The sequence below is a fragment of the Pseudopipra pipra genome, chromosome 11 (assembly GCF_036250125.1).
Source record: "Pseudopipra pipra isolate bDixPip1 chromosome 11, bDixPip1.hap1, whole genome shotgun sequence".
In the NCBI taxonomy this organism is placed as follows: Eukaryota; Metazoa; Chordata; class Aves; order Passeriformes; family Pipridae; genus Pseudopipra; species Pseudopipra pipra.
Window position 1 is genome coordinate 9,075,632 of NC_087559.1, and position 18,641 is coordinate 9,094,272.

Sequence of the window (18,641 nt, forward strand, 5' to 3'; positions counted from 1 at the left end):
CCACTAGCATAAGAATCTCCAATGAGAAATGCAATCAGCAAGATTCTCCTCTGATTTAACAATCAAAACAAGAAGTTTTCTGCTCACATTTAATTAAAAAATACATTAAATGCTGACAAATTATTTTCAGATGGGGAAATTTCAGGCCATTATGGTGCAGCTTGCTGTTTGAAAGATTGAGCATGCAAATATGCTTAACTTGGTATCAATAGCCTGGCACAGTTAATCACTGTCAAAGTAACTGAAGTGTTATTAAAATTATCATCATAACACTTAGGACTCACAGTTAGGCATTACAAATCCTGGATATTAGACAACAGAAAGACGGAACAGAAAGACAGTACCTACTGTGGAGAGCTTCCAGACTGGTTTGTTATATGAGACAGCAGAAGAATGGATACAAACAAGCAGGAGAAAACACACACTGACAATGTGTAAAGCTTAAAGCAGAATGCTCTGCAGAGACCCCTAGGTTTGTTGCTAAGTTCAACCAGAAAATAGAAAAGGGTAAATAAGGTCCTACTGCTTGAGCACCTGCATTAGTCTACCCTTGTGCAAGCTGAATGGATGTATTTTGGTCAGTAGAAGCCAAGGCTCCAGCAGAAACAAACCATTCCCATTCCCTGCAGGAAGAGAGGACCTCACTTGTAAATCGAGACTCATCTGAACTGCTGCCAGCAGTTCAAACTCAGCCCACCTTCCTTTGATACAAATGCTGCCACCAGTAAGTGAGTCAAATTATTGTGATTTGTTGCCATAATTTCTTTTTTTTTTTTCCTGAGATATTTCAAACAGTTTTAATCCTTAAGCTTGTTCATTCCCTCCTTATATTGCAATTTTTGGAATGCCTACTCTAAAATTGTCATGTGGTGGAGTACTACAGTGTGTGTTGGTGATTAAACTCCATGTGTGGTTCAAAAGTTCAGCTACAATTTGAAGGCTTTGGAGTAGAAAGTGATAAAAGAGCAGAGAAAAAGAAGGGAGAAAATATAGGATAAAAAATGGAGTTGAGAAGAGGAAGGAAAAGGTTGTAAATGAGCATAGAAGCAATTTAATTACCATATACAGCACACTTGTCAAATGCTACATTTTCCTGCTTTGGTGCCTGATCTACAGAGGAAAGCTATTTGCTGTTCCTTCCAAGGCAGTTTGGTTTTGCTTTATTGATTCAGCAGATACCACTGGATCCTCTGCTCTTGAGTTCTGCCAAATGTAGCTCAAAGAATTTCACCAGTGGATTCCTGCATGGAGCTTAATAATGTCTTGTTGAACTGGGGGACGTTAAAAAAAAAGCACTTTATTTCCCATTCGAATTTGCCAACCTTTGTTCTGACAGTCACAGGTTTGTACCCTGATGACAGCTCATCTATCAGTTCAGCATTAGACAATTCATATGTGCCAGCAATTCTGTCTTTGGCAAGACCTTCCTTTAGAGGGGTCAAGAAAAACAACCTTTAATAAAAACTTCTCAGCAAGAAAAACAGCCTTGAATAAAATCTCTGTAACTAAAGAATGAACCAGAAACTACAGGGAGAAACCATACAGGGATCAATCAGTAATAGCTCTAGAATCTAGAGTGACAAGCTTGAATGTGTAAAGCCTGAAAGGCAGTCTGATGCAAAACTAGAACACCTTCTCAATGATTTTTTAATGCCTCAGTGGTTCTGCGCTGGACTCTGCAAATCATCCCTAAAATGGAAGGAATGAGGTGCCCAAAAATTGTCTATCTTTATCACCCAGACAAAGTCACTGTAGCACGAAGTTACCATATTTACTTCTTAATGACAAAAAAAAAAAAAAAGGAAGTTTTAGAGTTGAGCACTTGCTACTTTTAAGTCCTATCCAATATTTGGTGCTATTCCCAAATATCCAAATACCAGTACATCAAGCTGCCCAGAGCAGAGTATTGCCAGGAGCAGGGAAGGGCCAACTTCCCTGTAGCACCGGTGAGTGAAACTCAGATGTCTGAGGAAAACAGCTGTGTGGTCTAGTTGTAAGGTTAACCTATGAATGGCAAAAGGGCTTGGCTGAGGAACACATTGTTGCCAAAGTTGGCTTTGCAGAACACAGTTTTGACTGAAATGGACAGTCTTCAGGGACACAGATGACTGTTTCATGTATATGCACCTTCTGCCAAATTCCAAAGAGGGAAAAGAACAGAGAACTACCAAGAAAAAAACCTAAAAGGAGCACAGTAATACTGGCAGAAGGAAGTTTATGTCAAGGCAACACAGTCTTGTCTATACCCTCCAGTATCTCACCATCTTGGTTTTCCCAGTTCTCTGTTAATATGTGCTATGTCCTCTCCTAAAACCCAAGCCAAAATCCATGCATCCATCTATTTAACTCACTTGCAAGCTCCACATTATCTTTCTCCTTCTTTTACTATATACAGACACAGGCATATGCATAAACATATCTACATGGAGTATGCATGTGTGGATGTACAACTTTAATTGTAGTCAACACAGCACTTATATTTCATCACAAAAACTGATTGCTTGCATTCTGTATATTACACGCACTCCTTTATCTTCTTTCCATTTGAGTTTAATTTCAAGTCCACTTTTTCTGGCTGCCATTGTTTTATATTACATGGGAAGACACGTGAGGCAAACAGGACTAGTTTGTTGCTGGAATCATATCACAATCTGACCCAATGTCAACTGAAATTCCCTACATATTCCCCATATTCTGACATTCCTAATCTGAGAGATGTAAATGCACACATGAGATCGAACAACACTCTTTGACCTTGCATGGAGAGCAGACAGAAGTGATTTTCAGCCAAAATGGTTTGCTTTTTGCTCTGTGTATCAGGCATGAAATTAAAAATCATCAGAGCCATGTCTCAAAAACTAAGTTCAAGTTCTCTTGTATGCATCTACAACTTTGTCTATGAGAGACTGGCAGGTAGATTGCTGAGCACTGGAAGGGCTTGAATCAATATATGCTTCTGACTGACAGACGGTCAACCACTGTAAAGGAAACTTTCCTGTCTAACCATCCAGGAGCCACTCTAGCAGTCACATTCACACCACCTAAGATGGGACTAAGGCCCCCTTTGCAGCTACACACACTACACTCACACAGCCAGACAAGGTTTCCCATAGCAGAGTCTCAGACAATCCTTAAAATAATTTAATCATGGTGCAATAACAAAACAACAGCTCTAGTCTGGTGCCTCCAAGGAGGGACCCCAAATAAAGGAACACCTGGTTCCTTCTGGATGCTGCACCATAGCAGCTAAGCAACTACTCATGTTAGTGTGGAAAAACAAAATGGAAAAGCCAAATGTCAAAAACTGTGTATGAGCTGATCGCTGCTCTCTCTTCTGCAGAAACTCTCCCCAAAAGGTGTGGAAGACCATACAGGACATGTGCTGGATTGCAAGCAAACTGTTGACTGTCCATATGGGGAACACCAAGCTGGATGAATGGCCATCATACAGCAATTCAGCTTCTGCTCAGAGCACTCATCAGGTTGTGCAGGCTCACCCAGATTCAGTCATGGACAAGCTGCCTTCCAGGGAGATTCACAGCAAACTCTGGATGGGTTGTGTCAGATGAAGCAGCAGTGGTGGAAAGCCAAGGCTGATGAATGGCAGGGAAATGCTGACAAGCACCATATGTGCTCGTTTTATGACGGTCTATCAGTTAATACAATGCTCAACTGGAGGAGAACTGATGCTCAGTCCTTGCCACAGCAATCCTCTTTTTCACCATTCCCACATACAGCCCTAAACATCTGCCTGTCTGACTGTTCACTTTTCTTGTGAGAGTTTTGAACAACTGTGCCAATTCTGAAAGTCTGTTACATCCAGAACAAGTTTTCCACTAGACTGAAGGTGTACAGATCTGTTTTCCCTACCACATTGTAAGTCATGATGTTGTTTTAGAGCCAAATTTATCAGCTGGAGAAATTCTACTCCAGCTCAATGAATATTCAGATACTTTTCCAAATGCAGTGGTAAGGCTAAATGCTGGTTTCTTGCAACATGTTGTTCTATACTCACAAAAACGCTAATAATGAAGACATGTAAATGCCTTACTACCTCTTTAATAGATTATATTTAGCATGGAAAGAGAAAGCCTGTTTGCCCAAGAAAGTGCAGCAAATGCACACAAAAGGCTGGGGCAAGGGCCCCCTACTGGCAATCCCTCTAAAATCTCAACTGCAAACAGGCAGCAAATCTCCCTCATACTATTGATTAACAGTGTAATTAACATTAACACAGAGATTCTGCTTCTCTGCACAGTATATAGATATGGCTGAGACAAGTTTATTCATGATGTATTCATGAGTATGGTTCCTTTGCAGCAACGAAGCATACACCATCAACCTTGTTCAATGGATTCTGTTCAGGTAACTCCTTCCTCCTCTTTTATAGGTAACACAGTAGCAAAGAATAAACCTGTGGGTTGCTACCAGAACAATGGCATGTGCAACTGTTCCTTAGTCGTTACAGAGACCCTTTTTTGTGATGGTGCTAATGACTTAATTCTTTGAATTTGCAAAATTAGTCATCGAAAGGACAGCACTTCTCTTTTCAACTGTGGCTGCAGTTCCTGGATCTGGATTTTGCTGTACAGAGTGGTGCATTTTAATTTCACAGGAAAAATGAAGGAGATTTTGTTCTACCTGAGACCTGGCTGAAATTTCCTTTGCCCCCCTTGGCCCACTGGTAAGCTGTGAAAAACAATGTTCAACCTCCTTTGTGAAGCACTTTGAGTTCAAGGGGTACCACGCAATATTAATGGTAGTTTCATTACTATAAATTCATTGGCATTTATAATCACAAAAAAAATTACTATGAAAAAAATCAGTACTAGAACTTTCAATTGGGTGTAGCCTGTCCTGCTGCAAAGTCTCTCGAATATGGCTACCACAAGGCATGGAAAGGCCCTGGAAGGCTACCCCTGGTAATAAATTAGAGAAAATGTAACAAGACTCTTTTTGTCTCTGCATTGTAACCACAAAACCTGTGAGTAGAGAAAGACAGGAAAAAGTGTCAGTGCAGTAGGTTTTCTTTGCTGCTCAAGAGTGCCAGCTGCTGCCTGGTGGAACAAGCACTGAGGTCTGGGTGCCAGATGGGCTCCTTGCACTGTGATTTGGGCTCTGCAAGGAATAACTTTATGCTCTTTTTGTAAGTCTTCAGCCATTTGCTTCCACACAGCCCCTAAAAATGTCATCTTGTGTTAGTGTCCTTTATTTTCAGCTCTACACCCATTATTACAACCCCGTCCATCCCTATTTCTGTGGCTGGCACTTTAATAAGAATTAAACCTACTCACACTTTTCTGATGTTAACTTTAATTTCAGTTTCTGCAGAACAGGTGTCATGAGGAATTAGTACCATTGCATTTAGCAATTCAATTAATGAAAATACATTAAAATTACAGTAGTAATGAGTAAAAAACTACTTAAACTTTTAGCAGTGTTAGAACTCCCAAATTTCAGTAAAAATATGCAACCCTAATGAATTAATGTTAGCTCTGGAGCCCGAGAACAAAATTTTAATTCTTTGCCATCCAATCACATCTCTGCTCTCGGCCTAGCCAGTTATTAATAATTTCTCTGCTGGTGATGAGGGTTATTTTGTAATTTTATTTCATCAATTTCTAGTAGAGCAAAGAGGACATGTAGTTTGGTTCCATTTTTCATCTCTAAAGACATGTGTAAATTATCTATGGAGGCAGAATTTGAGTTTCTGACATTTAAATAAATCATTTTCTACTGTAGAAATGATAGTAAACAAAAGTCAAACTCTTATTGATCTTCACCTCACATTCGTCACACTGGATCATAGAATTGGCATCCAGAATCTGAATGTATAATACGTATTTTTTTAGCATTATAATCGTAGAGCTAAGTTTGAGTTTTGACAGCAGAAAAGCATATGTCACCCTTACCTGTCAGCACATGTGGACAGTTTGAATAAAGCTCTAGAGGCATCAGCTGCTCTGCTCTTCTTCTCCATGGCAGCCAGGCAGACCCCACAGCTCTGCAGCTGTACCATGTGTCAATTATCCAACATGCAAAACTTTTGCTGTGAGAATTGCCCTGCCCCGGCAAGATGTGCTGTGACTTCCTACTACACCTCCTTGTACTCAGTTCAGCTTTCCATCTTTCAGAGAGAAAGGTTTGGAACATCTTGAGGATCAGCTGGGAGGCAATGGAGCAGGCAGGAAGACTGCTCCTAAAGCTATCTGCAAATGATCACATATCTAAGAAAAAGAAGATTCTATGTTGAATTGTTCAAAGAGCAGAATTTTAGAAGACAAATCATAAAGTTGTTTTGCAAACCATTGCAGGCAACCCAACCTGAGAAAATAATGACTGAAAGAAACAATCCTTTACATATTTTATGCCATCCACTATTTTTAAATATGGGTCTGTGGGTGTATGTGCTTTGGTGACAGCAAAAAGGAGTGAGAATGGAAAACATGCCCTGATAAGAGGACAATTTAAGGGAGTAAAGCATTCTAGAATTACTAATTTCTAACTCACGACTGAATGCTGCAGAATGCTCTGCCACAGAGCCTTCACTGAATTTAGCAATTGCACATGAATGGATTACAGAATCTAATTAATTTATGTATTCACTTTAAGATTTTTAAAAATATAGACAAAAACTCATTGAGTAAAAAATTACAATCCGTTACAAAGCCTTAGTAGTGGTAAATGAAAGTGCTGGAAAGTGTGTTTTGGAATATTTCTCCCCATCCTCACACTTCTTTGGACTATGTGAGACAAAAATATCTATTTTACACAATCAGAATTTAATAGAAAAAAGCCAGAATTTATAAAAATACTTCTCATTAAATCTCAACATTTCCAGAGTACAGGAATTGTCTAGATTACTTTCAGTAGGAAATTTCCCATTGATAGCCATGGAGAAAAGACTTGATCCTGAATTATGCAAAGCATTTGCATTCTTCATTTGCATAATTGCCCGAAGTTCTGTTTGGCTGAGTGACAACAAACAGCCATGAGAATTTGGTGACCAAACAGAGGCGATGCGAGGGAAGGCTGGCACAGACATACGTGATTACCATCATTATAATACACAGCCAGCAGAGCTGCCAGTTATGTCAGACTTCCTCCTCTTCCCCTCAAAAGCTAAAAATCTCCTTATATACTCAGGAAGGAAAAACAGGCTGGCAAGCCAAGCCAGTTGAATAAAAGATCTCTGGAACCAGATTTTTAGCTACATAAAACAGCTGTCACGTATCAAAGTTAAGATGTGTTGAGGCAAGAACCACCCAGAGGACAGTGCTTTAAGCACAGAAGAATGGAAGGCCCACAGAGAAGTGCACATGCTCTGTGTGCAGCAGCATTCCTGAGCTGGGGGAATGCTAAAATGTGAGCCTAAAATGTGAGCAAGGCTTTGCCCCCCATAAGGAGCATTGTTCTCTCACAGGGCTTGTCTTCTCTAAATACTTTGGACCTTCAGTGAGATTTCCAGGACACTATTTACCTCAAAACTGTTGATAGTTTCTCCTATGTATCACCCAGCAATTAGTTTTCTTAAGCAGCTTTATGATGCAAGTGCCATGACCTGACTCAAATGAAATTAATTCTATAGCCCTTTTTAACTTAATCCAACAAAAACCTACTCATCCCGACATGGACTCATGAATCACTTTAATATATACATTTATGCGAGTAAAATAAGTGTTATTAATATAAATTAAATGAAAACCCTAACATTTATTTTACACAGAATAGTGAGAGAATAATTAATGTCAGTGAATCTTAGAACTGTTCAAAATATCTTTGAATATTAAATCTGCTGGAGGTCATGAGTGTTTTAAAAGTATATGATCAGAGAAAATTTGATGTAAAAAAAAATTTACTTTCTTTTTGTTTCATTTCATAGAAGTGATTTTTTATTTACACAAGCTTAAACATATATAGTTTACAAAATATCCCATTGTTAAATGCCCCCAAGTGAAAATGGAAATTCTTAGCAGCAGACCTAAGCTTCATTAACCTACTTATATACCTGCATGTCTTCACTCAGCCACTACCTTTTCTGATAGGGACTAGTGTATGTTTTTATTACTGTGACAGAGACCTTCAGCAGATCATTGTATCTCTGTGTCATTAGAAACATCAAAGCATGAGAAGAAATACCTGTTTTTCCTGTCTTTATTTAATACTTACTCAATTAACAGATTGGTGAGTTCTCTTTCAGCTCTACACCAGAGTCTCCACACCACATGTCTACAAAAGATAAACTATTTTTATCTGGATTTTTTCCCCTCATATTTAAGGGACAACCATGCCCTCTTCACCTGTCCTCCCAATTATCACTCTTCATGTAGACACTTCCTTCTCCAAAACAGCAGCTCAGGGCCACCTCCTACTTTAGTACCAGCAAGAGCAGTAAGTCAGCAGCCATGAGGAAAGATGGAGCTTCTTTATAGAAGAGGATATTGCAGAATAACATTTTCAACCTCTTTAAACTTCAACAAATACAAGGGGCAATGTGGAAAATCATAATTTATTCTAAAGAAAAATTTAAATGTATCAGAAATAAAAATTCACTAAGTTTATGCAGCTTGTAGTTCAGAGTATTTTGTCAGGGAAAAAAAAAAAAAGCACCAAATTTTATTAAAAGTCCATTTTCATTTCATATTAGTTCCTAAAATAATGATGGATTTATTTTAATGGTTATCCAGATAAATTATCACACTTGAAGATTTACTGCATTTTCTGTGTAAGATAAAGGCTGAATGCTTCATTTAAACTCATGTGCAGACCCTAACTATAGAATCACCACTAGTGCTTCTGGAAATCCATAGGGACAGCTTTACTGGTGGGGGAAACACACATATATTACACTAAAATCAACAGGGCCAAGAAAGTTGTTATGTATTTGAAATGGTTTTCTACATAAACTGCAACATCTCTGTAAGAGGTGGAGGTAGAACAGCCCTTTGTCTTAAAGCTTTTGCTGAGAGAAAGGAAGTTTAAGAAATATGATTTCCTTAAACCAAAAAGCAAGTGCAAATATCTAATATGAGATATATCACAAGTACATGAAAAGAATGAATTTTTCCATGTCAAGTACTGTAGAAAACTATATCTGTGCTTACATCAGGGACAGATACCTCAGCAAAAAAAAGGAGCATTTGATTACATGAGTAGAAAGCATTCATCTGACAGATTAATTATTTTTGAAGCAACAGCAGCAATGAACTGATTAATACATGGAGCTCTCTATCTCCATGCTCCTATAACCATCACATTAAGTAAATTCCATTTCCCTGAAAAGATTCTGACTTACTGAAAGGTCTTTATGTACTTATAAATGTGTCAACAAGCGACAAGGAGGTAATAGTTTTTAGGAGGTATTACTGCAATGTATATTTGATAATGGAATTTACTGGGTAAATTAGCCAAAGAAAAAGTATAAAGGTCTAATGGGCTTAGTCTACCACTCAAAAAAGCACACACTGCCCGCTGTAGCAAAGATATGATGGATGCTTTCTGCAGTGGAGTATCACAACCAGTAAGGATAGAGATGAATTCACCTGTTTGCAGGTGAGATATTTTTACAAATAATTTTGGCCATGAGTGTGAACTCTTCTCTTTGAAAAAAAAATCCTGATTACTGTAGTCATCAGTTTACCAAAAAAAAAAAAAATCAATCTCTTGTCTCCATCATTGCAAATTGTCCACTTCAGGAATCCGTTACTGAATATTCACAGAGGGTCACTGATCACCTAAATCACAAGGTATCAGTGCTGTTCTGATCCCTGAAGGGATTGTTGAAACCAGAAAGTGATAAATAGCAAACAAACATGTCCTTTCTGAACATTTGGGTACTTTCAATTTGTATTGAAAGGAATAATATTTTAAGATTCGCAATTAAGGTGGGGATTCACAGACTTCTGGGAGCTGTTCAGAGAGCACACATTGGGAATTTTATGTCCCACAAAATTAATATAAATCAAACTCAAAGCTTTTACTTACCAAAATAGCTTAAAATCACTCTTGTTAATAGTTGATTAGCCACACTAGCTAAACAGGGCAATGCAGTGCTACTGATTACACAGGAGAGCAGAGCTGCCTTAAAACAGAAATCAAAATCTCGAGGATTTAAAGATGCAGAGCACTGGGGAAGCCATTTGACCAGCACTCATACACTCAGATTATAGGAAGAGTGGCTTATGAGGAATGATTCAAGTGTCAGAAACTTGTCATGTATTATCATGAGATGCTATTTAATATGTACATCACTTTTGTCACCTCAGCTCATCATCTAAGAAAAGGAAAAACCTAGTGGGGTGTAGTGAAATGGCAATGGTATACTTATGTAAATGCATCCTTCTCATAAAACTTCTCGTCAAACAAGATGAATTACAGTTCATCCTCAACTTGAGACAAATGCTAAAATATCAGAATTTACAGTTACACAATTTTCACTTGGAAGAACCCAATCTAAAGGGATGATGTGAAGCAGTGGAGAGCTCTGGGATATGGTTTCTTTAAGTAAATACATCCAATGTTTCTGTAGAGAAAAACCTCACATTGCAGAGTTCTATATTAATATAAAATCATGAAAAAAATTGTAAAACTTTAGTGGTATGTTAATGGACCACATCTTCAAAATAGGTGCCAGATTTATATTTCTTCTTATGAAATGCAACAAGTCCTTTCAGATTCTTTCTGAGGTGAAAAGAATTAATGTTTATTTCTGGAAGTGTGAGAAATTATGCTTTATCTGTAAATTTAATATCTTTACAGATTCTAGTGTGAAATTAATACATCGCCACTACATAAAATGTATAATTCATGGACTGATACCCAGTCAGATGTAGCAGCCGTGAAAACTGAGGCATCTGTAAATCATCAGCATACATCTGCAAAACAAGTGATGTCAACAATCCTAGAAAGGTGGACTATGTGGGGTTCTTTTAAGTACAAAATTTTCACTGCATCTGCCTGTCACCTTTCAAGGTAAATTCAAATATGGAAATAATTCTTAGAAAATAAGATGATTTTTTTCTCTTTTTTTAAGAACAGCCACCAAATCATTATCATGTATGAATGGGAAGCAAATTAGTTTCAGACTCTCTAAGACAAGCAGCTATATACAATGAATTCAATTATGGCACTAGCTGTTGGAGAATAGTAGGGGCATACACTGAAACAATGACGTAGCTTATAAGTGTTGCTGAGAGAAGAATTTGGGAAATACAGTGAGGAAATCAGGACCTCGTGAGAAATAACATAGGCAGACCCTCACAAATTCTCATTTACTTCGAGCCCTTCTTTGTTGTGGCCCAGAGCGTGAAGGGTGAAGGATCCTCCCCCTGCACATCCAGGAGGATACTGATCTATGATGGAGTCATCAAGGGCAGATTGTAGGGGTGGGAGGAGAGGGCTCTCTTGGACAGATACAGAGCAGCAGCAGGAGCAGCAATATCCACATTACACTCTTCTCAAGTTTCACAGACTTCACCTACATTGACAATTTCAAGGGTGTTTGCTGCCAGCTTAGATCTTTGGCTTCTTTTCCAGAAGTAGTGCAGTGTGCTTTCTTTAATGTCACATAGGCTGGAGAGTACATGGTTGTGAGCCCCTGGCAGAAAGAAATTTGAGTAACATTGATACCACATGCCAAACCTATCTATTTGAATCAGCCCCATGCATTTGCCATACATCATTGTAGGAATTTTCATCCAATTATCTGTTATTTTAATGATTGCTCTGTACCTGAAATACTTAATTTTGCATTGGGAAGTATTATGTGTTTAAAAAATTAAATTTTAAACAGAAAAAAAGAAATTGATTACATATCCTAGGATGTTGATGCTAAGGAATGCTACTGTTCCATAAAAAGTGCCAAAAAATAAGATCCTTGCTGAATTCCACTTGTTGACTATGGTTATTCAGTATTACAACCTTTCCTTCTCAGCTTTTACAGAACTTCATCCCAGATACTCAAATACTTCTTCTGGCAGATTAGTCAACTCTCAATATATAAATATATGTTATATATTTATATATATTCAATATATAAATATATATTTATAAGTCATGTGCCGCCACCTCCACGTCGCCCCAACCCCTCCAAGTCTTTCTAATTTTTTAGTTAGATTTGCATAATTATCCTAGTCCTCACAGTACCATTAAGATCACCTCAAGATCTTGGTATTAATGTCAAGTCCTTCCCTCTGACAATGGGAGTGAATGATCATCATCCAGCTGTGAAGCTGGAAGTAGAATTGGAGCTGGGCTTTGGGACCAGCCTCAAAGGAGAACATGTCTTGTCCTGTGGGCCCTGTTAGCTCCTCAGTGACAACCTCATCAGGGCTGAATCTGGAAAAGCTGTAGAAAGAAACAATCAGATCCAGAGTGGCAAACAAGCCAGAATCTGTACAACATATTTACTGGAAAAAAGAACTGAGTGGATTTGAGGGAGTCTGTGTAATAGGTGCTCAGTGTCTGATGTAATGGATATCACAGTCACAGACTGAAAATGAGGGAACAAAAATGCTTTGCATCTGCCATGGCTGGAGTGCCAGTGTATAGACAGCACAGCAGGAAAACCAGGAAAAGCCAGTGCAAAATGCCTCATTTCTGTAGCTCTTTACAGAGATCTCTTTCACATTTCAGGTCAGTGCCAATGGCTCCACATAACCATTCAAAATATGGCCTGAAAGGCAATTGACTTTATTGACTGACCCTCAGAGTATTTCCCCAAAGCATTCCTACTCATCCTTAGGGGAAAATGCTGACAGCATTTGCAGCACCTTGCACAGAAGCCACAGGAGGCAGAGGCCTTATTCTCCTCTCAATCACCTAAGGCTATATCCAGAAAAACCCTTCTCCCCCATGGAGCCTGATCCCGCTTTGCTTGCCAGCTGGCATTCTCTATTCTAATGGCTTCAAGCAGCCCTAAAGCCCATTAGCTGGTCACTGGAAAGAAGCAGGAAATTTCCAAAGCACCCTGAATGTGCTGCAGTCCCAAGCTGTCAGCACAACCTCTATAGACACTGGCAGAGAAATGATGGGAGGTGAGCTTTCCCTAGGAATTGCAGCAGAAGTTGGATGGCTACAGGGCACTTGTGGCACAAAAGATGACCTTTATGTCACCTTCACACGCAGCCACAAATGAGGGTCTGGCTCTTTGCACAGGACTGAAACATAAAAAGAATCCTTTAAAAAGATACAAGAGCAAAGAAGCATTTTGTAGTGGCTGGTCCTGTTCTCCCTGCTGTGATCTCCACACATTGGCATGCTGGCCTTGACAGATGCAAAGCATTCTTTGTTTCTTCACTCTCATTTTGCAGTGGTGGCACAACTACAAGAAACACTGCGAATCCATTAATCAATTACTCTCAAATATCCAGCTTCTCCTCAGTGCAAACAGATGTCCCACAAACTTGTCACTGGATGTGGCAAGATGCCTTTGCAAAAAAAGTTGTTTAGTTGTTTTTACTTATATTAAATAAAGAATTAGCAGTAGAAGCTACATGTAAGGTTTGCGGAATAAGCAGGACTGGTATTACAGAATCATAAAATGGTTTGGGTTCGAAGGGACCTTAAAAATCATCTAGTTCCACACCCCCTGCCACGGGCAGAGCCATTTTCCACTAGACCAGGTTGCACAGGTCCCCATCCAACCTGGCCTTGAACACTTGGACTTGTCGAACCTCATTAGGTTCTCATGGGCCCATTCCTAAAGCTTGTCCAGGTCCCTCTGGATGGCATCCTGTCCACCTGTTGGTTCAGCTGGACCGTTCAGCTTTGTGTCATCCACATACTGTGGGGGCACTTCATCCCACAGTCCCTGGCATTGATAAACTCTTCAATAAATGTGTGCAACTGCTTGAGTGCTTTAATGCACAAAGAGCTTCTGCCACAGAGGTACCACAGGGACCAGGGTGCAGGTCCTTTCTTTTCTTACCCTAGACAAAAAGGGCAGTGGGAGAAAGTGGCTGAAAGGCTGCTTTAAAAGGCAGTTGTGAGCTAATAGAGAGACATGGAGGGCTGAACTATGGGGCAACTGAGAAGACCTGTCCCAAACCATGTGTTTACTTGGATCCTGATTAATTATGGTCCTGATATTGCTTTATCAATTTCAGGTAAAAAAATTTACCTGGTATCTTTAATGTCTTTAATAAAAAGATTCATATATGGTATAATACTTTCCCATTTTTTTATATCTGTCCAAGATAAGGTGCTGATCAGGTCTTGGGGTCTTAATCCCAAGAAATGAAGAGAAAAATATGCAAGAAAAAAAAAGTCAATTCATGTATAAATTTACTCTTAAGAAAAGAGACATAACCTCTGGGGGTTTAATCTGTTCGTCATTCAAGCCACCATGTCATAATAGCCCCCTTACACAGTTTTGTAGTAGAAGGCACTAGAATTAGTTTTGCCCCCACACCTCTCATGGGAAAGCTGTTCCAGAATTTTACTTCATCAACAACTAAAAATGTCCTTCTAGTTTCCAAATTTAATTGTATTCATGATTGCTTTATACTCATTTGTCCTTTTGCCAACACTGCTCTTTAGCTTCAGCACTTCTTTTGCTTCCTCAGTCATTTCCCATACACGAGCTTGCAACTTATTAGTCTCCAAATGCCTGACCTTGCACCACACAGCAGTGAATTTCATCTGATTTCACTACTCCAAGCCCTAAGTTCATCCAGGTCTTCCTATAGGACAGGCTGCTCCTATTCAGAGTTCTTTCATCCGTATATTTCACATATACACATCTCCTTTTTGGGATAACAATATGAACAAAAATAATAATAAAAAAAAATTAGTCAGAAGACCAGTCCTGAAAAATTGTACGGTATACTACACCTTCAACTAAAATTTTCCAGTATCTCCTGTAGTTCTCAGACCGTCACTCATTCTTTACTTGCTTTGCAACTTTCTTTCTGATGAGCATTATCTCTAATTTCCCTAGGAGATTCCAAATCACATACACAACTACAGTCCAGCTAGAGGAATCCAATTGCATTTTGCTATATAGAAAATGAGTTATCTTATCAACGATGTCCCCATGGATTTATCCTCAATGTATTCCATCAAATCAGTGCTGAGCAGTGGCCAAAAGGACAAGTTGCTGAAAGACTGTTTGCAAAAGTGCCAGGTGCTGTATATTTTATCCAGCACAGTTCACCTTCATTGCTCATAATCCAAACTTCTATTAGTGGCAAATGTGACATTGGTGCCAGTGTTTGCTGTTGTTGGGCTAAACCAAATTCCATCATCACTTGGACCTGAGCGTTCCTATTTACCTCAGCAGCTACCCAGGGGCACAGAAACTGCCCATCTTCCCTGTCTTTAGATTCTTGTTGTATCGAGGTGCAGCATATTCTGTAGTAGTCTGTGGTAGAAAGTTACACCTTTAGCATTAGGCTCCAAAACAAACAGAAAGTTCAGTCAGGGAAGGGACAAGGTGAAAATGTGACCTCTTTTCCCAGGTTCATAATGAAAATCACAAAGAACTGAGCCAAAAAGCACAGAGTTTCACATCATCATCGTCATGGCACTGGTGTGCAGGACTCCTGCACTGTGCCAGTTTGATTTGTCCTAGGTCTCTGGGCTACGTCTTCTTAGGAAAAAAAATTGAAATATGGAGGAAGGAAGTGATAATAAAATGTACTGTATACAGTGATTGGCATCTCAAATTCTTCTGCTCTGTGACACAGCCCCCAGAGCTGAGGGTGTGTATCCCAAACTTCTACACAACCCAGGGGTAATACAACACTAGTTGAAGAGACTGAAAAACTTTTCATATTTTAGCAATTCCCTAAAGCCCTAAAGTCTACAGTTACTTCATGTTTGGCTTTATCCCTAAGATCTAATGATGAAAGCATACAAACTATTAGCAGAGTTCTGTGAAAACTCAAATCATCAGTGCACACATGCTCAAAGCATCATGTGCTTTCACCTTAGCAATGCAAACCTATAAATAAATGTACCTCTCCACAAATCATCCTCTGTGAGGGTGGCTGCTCCTCCACAGGTAAGCCCAGTACTTAATTCTTTAATTTAAAATCAAATTTACAGTAATTCAAGTTATAATGCTTTTATCCTTTAAGAGGAAGCAGTTAAAGTCATGCAGAATTCACGCTTTGGAAGGGAGCAATGTATTTATGTCCCACTGCCTACGACGAAGTCTCTACAAGGGAGCGTATAAATGTATAACAGGCATGTCACATTCATTTTGGTAGGTTTAGGTTTGTTCATGCTCCCCTTGTGACAGAAGAATTTTTAAGCTTCCACTCAGAAATATATAGAAACATTTGTTTTAACTTGTTTAAGGCAAATCTAGTAAGAAATTATCTACAAAATGGCCCCTGTCCTTTTCACTCTGCTTACAACAGAAAATAGAGCTGACTGTGTCTGAAAGGAAAACACAGCTTTAACCTTACCAACGTTAGGGTTTTGGACAACCAGCTACTCAGTCATAACTCAGTAAGTATTGATTTATATTTCAAATCAAAGGTATGAACAAAAGACAGTCAACTTCCAGAATACACTGTATTACATAGAAATGTAAGACATTAGGTCAAGGACTCAAACTTTCCTCTCAAAATTGGTGACATTTTTTAGCTTTACTTCTCATGGAATATCCTAAGATATTAAGCTCCTGAAAGTTTTACGAAAATCAACAGCAGGGTGGAGAACAGATGTTATTGATGCTGCCATTAGTGAAAGGTGGGAAGAAATTAAGTCACTATTCATTTTCTTTGGCAGCAGCCGGGCTGACATTCACTCACTGGCTGTCCACTCAGCACAGCTACTGTTGGACACCACAGAGCACATACTTTCTTTTTCTGGCTGCTGAGCAGAAAAAAGAACATAGAGAACTTTGGACACCTGGGAGCTCTGCACTGCAGGAAGAAGAGTTTTAGGAAAACAGAAACCAGTCGAGATATAGGAAAAGTGACAAGACACATAGAAATGTGAAAATATTACAGAATTAAAAGGAAAGACAAGGAGGGTTGCTGTTTTAAGGGAGTCACAAGAGACAGAGGAAGTTGATGTCGTTAGACAGGAGGAATTCAGGGCACAAATCTGCATGAAATCTGTCTTTGTGAAGACTTTTGTTCACAGTACAATTTCATAGGAGCCAAAATGGAAAGTGCTGCATGGTATCCAGTGCCTCAGCCCAAAGGAAATAATTGAAAACTGCAGATGCTCTTCGTTTCTCACAATTTGTATTTGGGTTTGTAGGTTTATTTGTATTCCAAATGTGCAAAGAGTTTTATTTGAAAGTACTTGTATTTCTGAAAAAAACAACATTAATTTAAAAAGATTAATCTAAAAGATATCACAAGTGATATCACAAGAGGCATTTATATGCAGTGCATGCTGTGAGAAACCTTAAACCTTAAACCCTAACAATGTGAACAATAATTGAATGAAAAAACAGTATCAAAACACTAAACAAAAATCTGACAAGTTGGATGAGCAACATCAAACTATATATTGACTTCTTTTCCTATCTTGTCAGTAAAAATAAAATCAAAAGTAGAAAGAAAAGGGAAAAAAACCCACAGAGTTATCAGAACAAATAAAGGCTCTGTTCATCCTGCCTCAGCACAAAAGAACACAGGAAATGTCAGAATAGAAGAGTCAGTTTTGACCCATTGCAACCAATATCTTGCTTTCTAATACTTCATGCTGCTTCAAAGGAAATACTCCATGGCATTCTCCTTCACTGTACAAACTACGTGATGGAGAGATGAGGAAATTCCTCTGTGAGTCCAGACAGCCATCCATTTTAACCCCAAATCATGAGGCTGCTTGTGAAATTTCAATTTTTATTCTTGTCAGTGCAAGTTACTAAAACTTTTGAGGCACAATAAACTACCTGCCTTAAGAATGTCCCAGTAGTAGTAAATGAGAGTGGCTAAAAATTTTTTGTATATATATGATACAATCAAATTGATGAAGACCATCAGTTCATTTCAGAGGCAAAACCCTCTGCAGCACTGAGACTAGTGTGGAGATGGTTTCATTCTGAGAATAGCATGAAGATGGTTTTGTTCCAGACTGAAAACACTATCATCCGATTTACAATAGATAATGTGCTGAGTGCATAATACAAAAAATGTAGAATGATTTCTTAAGAAATCATTGGCACCTTAATTGTTTTATAAAAATCAATAGTTTATCATGTAATGGATTTACTGGACAGAGAAGAGTGGTTATGCTATTTAAAGTTCCCACCAGTCATCCAGAGGCTGTTTTCCTTTAATCCTCTTCAAAAATTCTCTGAATCAAAGAAGCATGAACAAACTATAAAAGATATTAGACAAAATCTTCCTCTACACTGCAAAGCTGAAATGAAACAACCAATAGATTGGTATAGTTTGGGGTGTTTGAAGACTGTAACTTCTCTAAAGCACAATAGGAGGTGCAAAGAGAACATTTTTCACTTTAACGTGACTTGCCTGACTTAAGCACAGGTTGCTTCCATACTGTAGAAAACCATGGCAGGTTTTCACTTTTCCTGTATACTTTCCTTATTCTTACACAGCTTCAGTGAACTACTCTGAATGAAAAAAGGCCATTAACACATATACTGCATAAAGCTGATGGGTCTTTCAGTTAGACATTTACTGCCTTTCTTCAGATGTTACATTTATTTTATC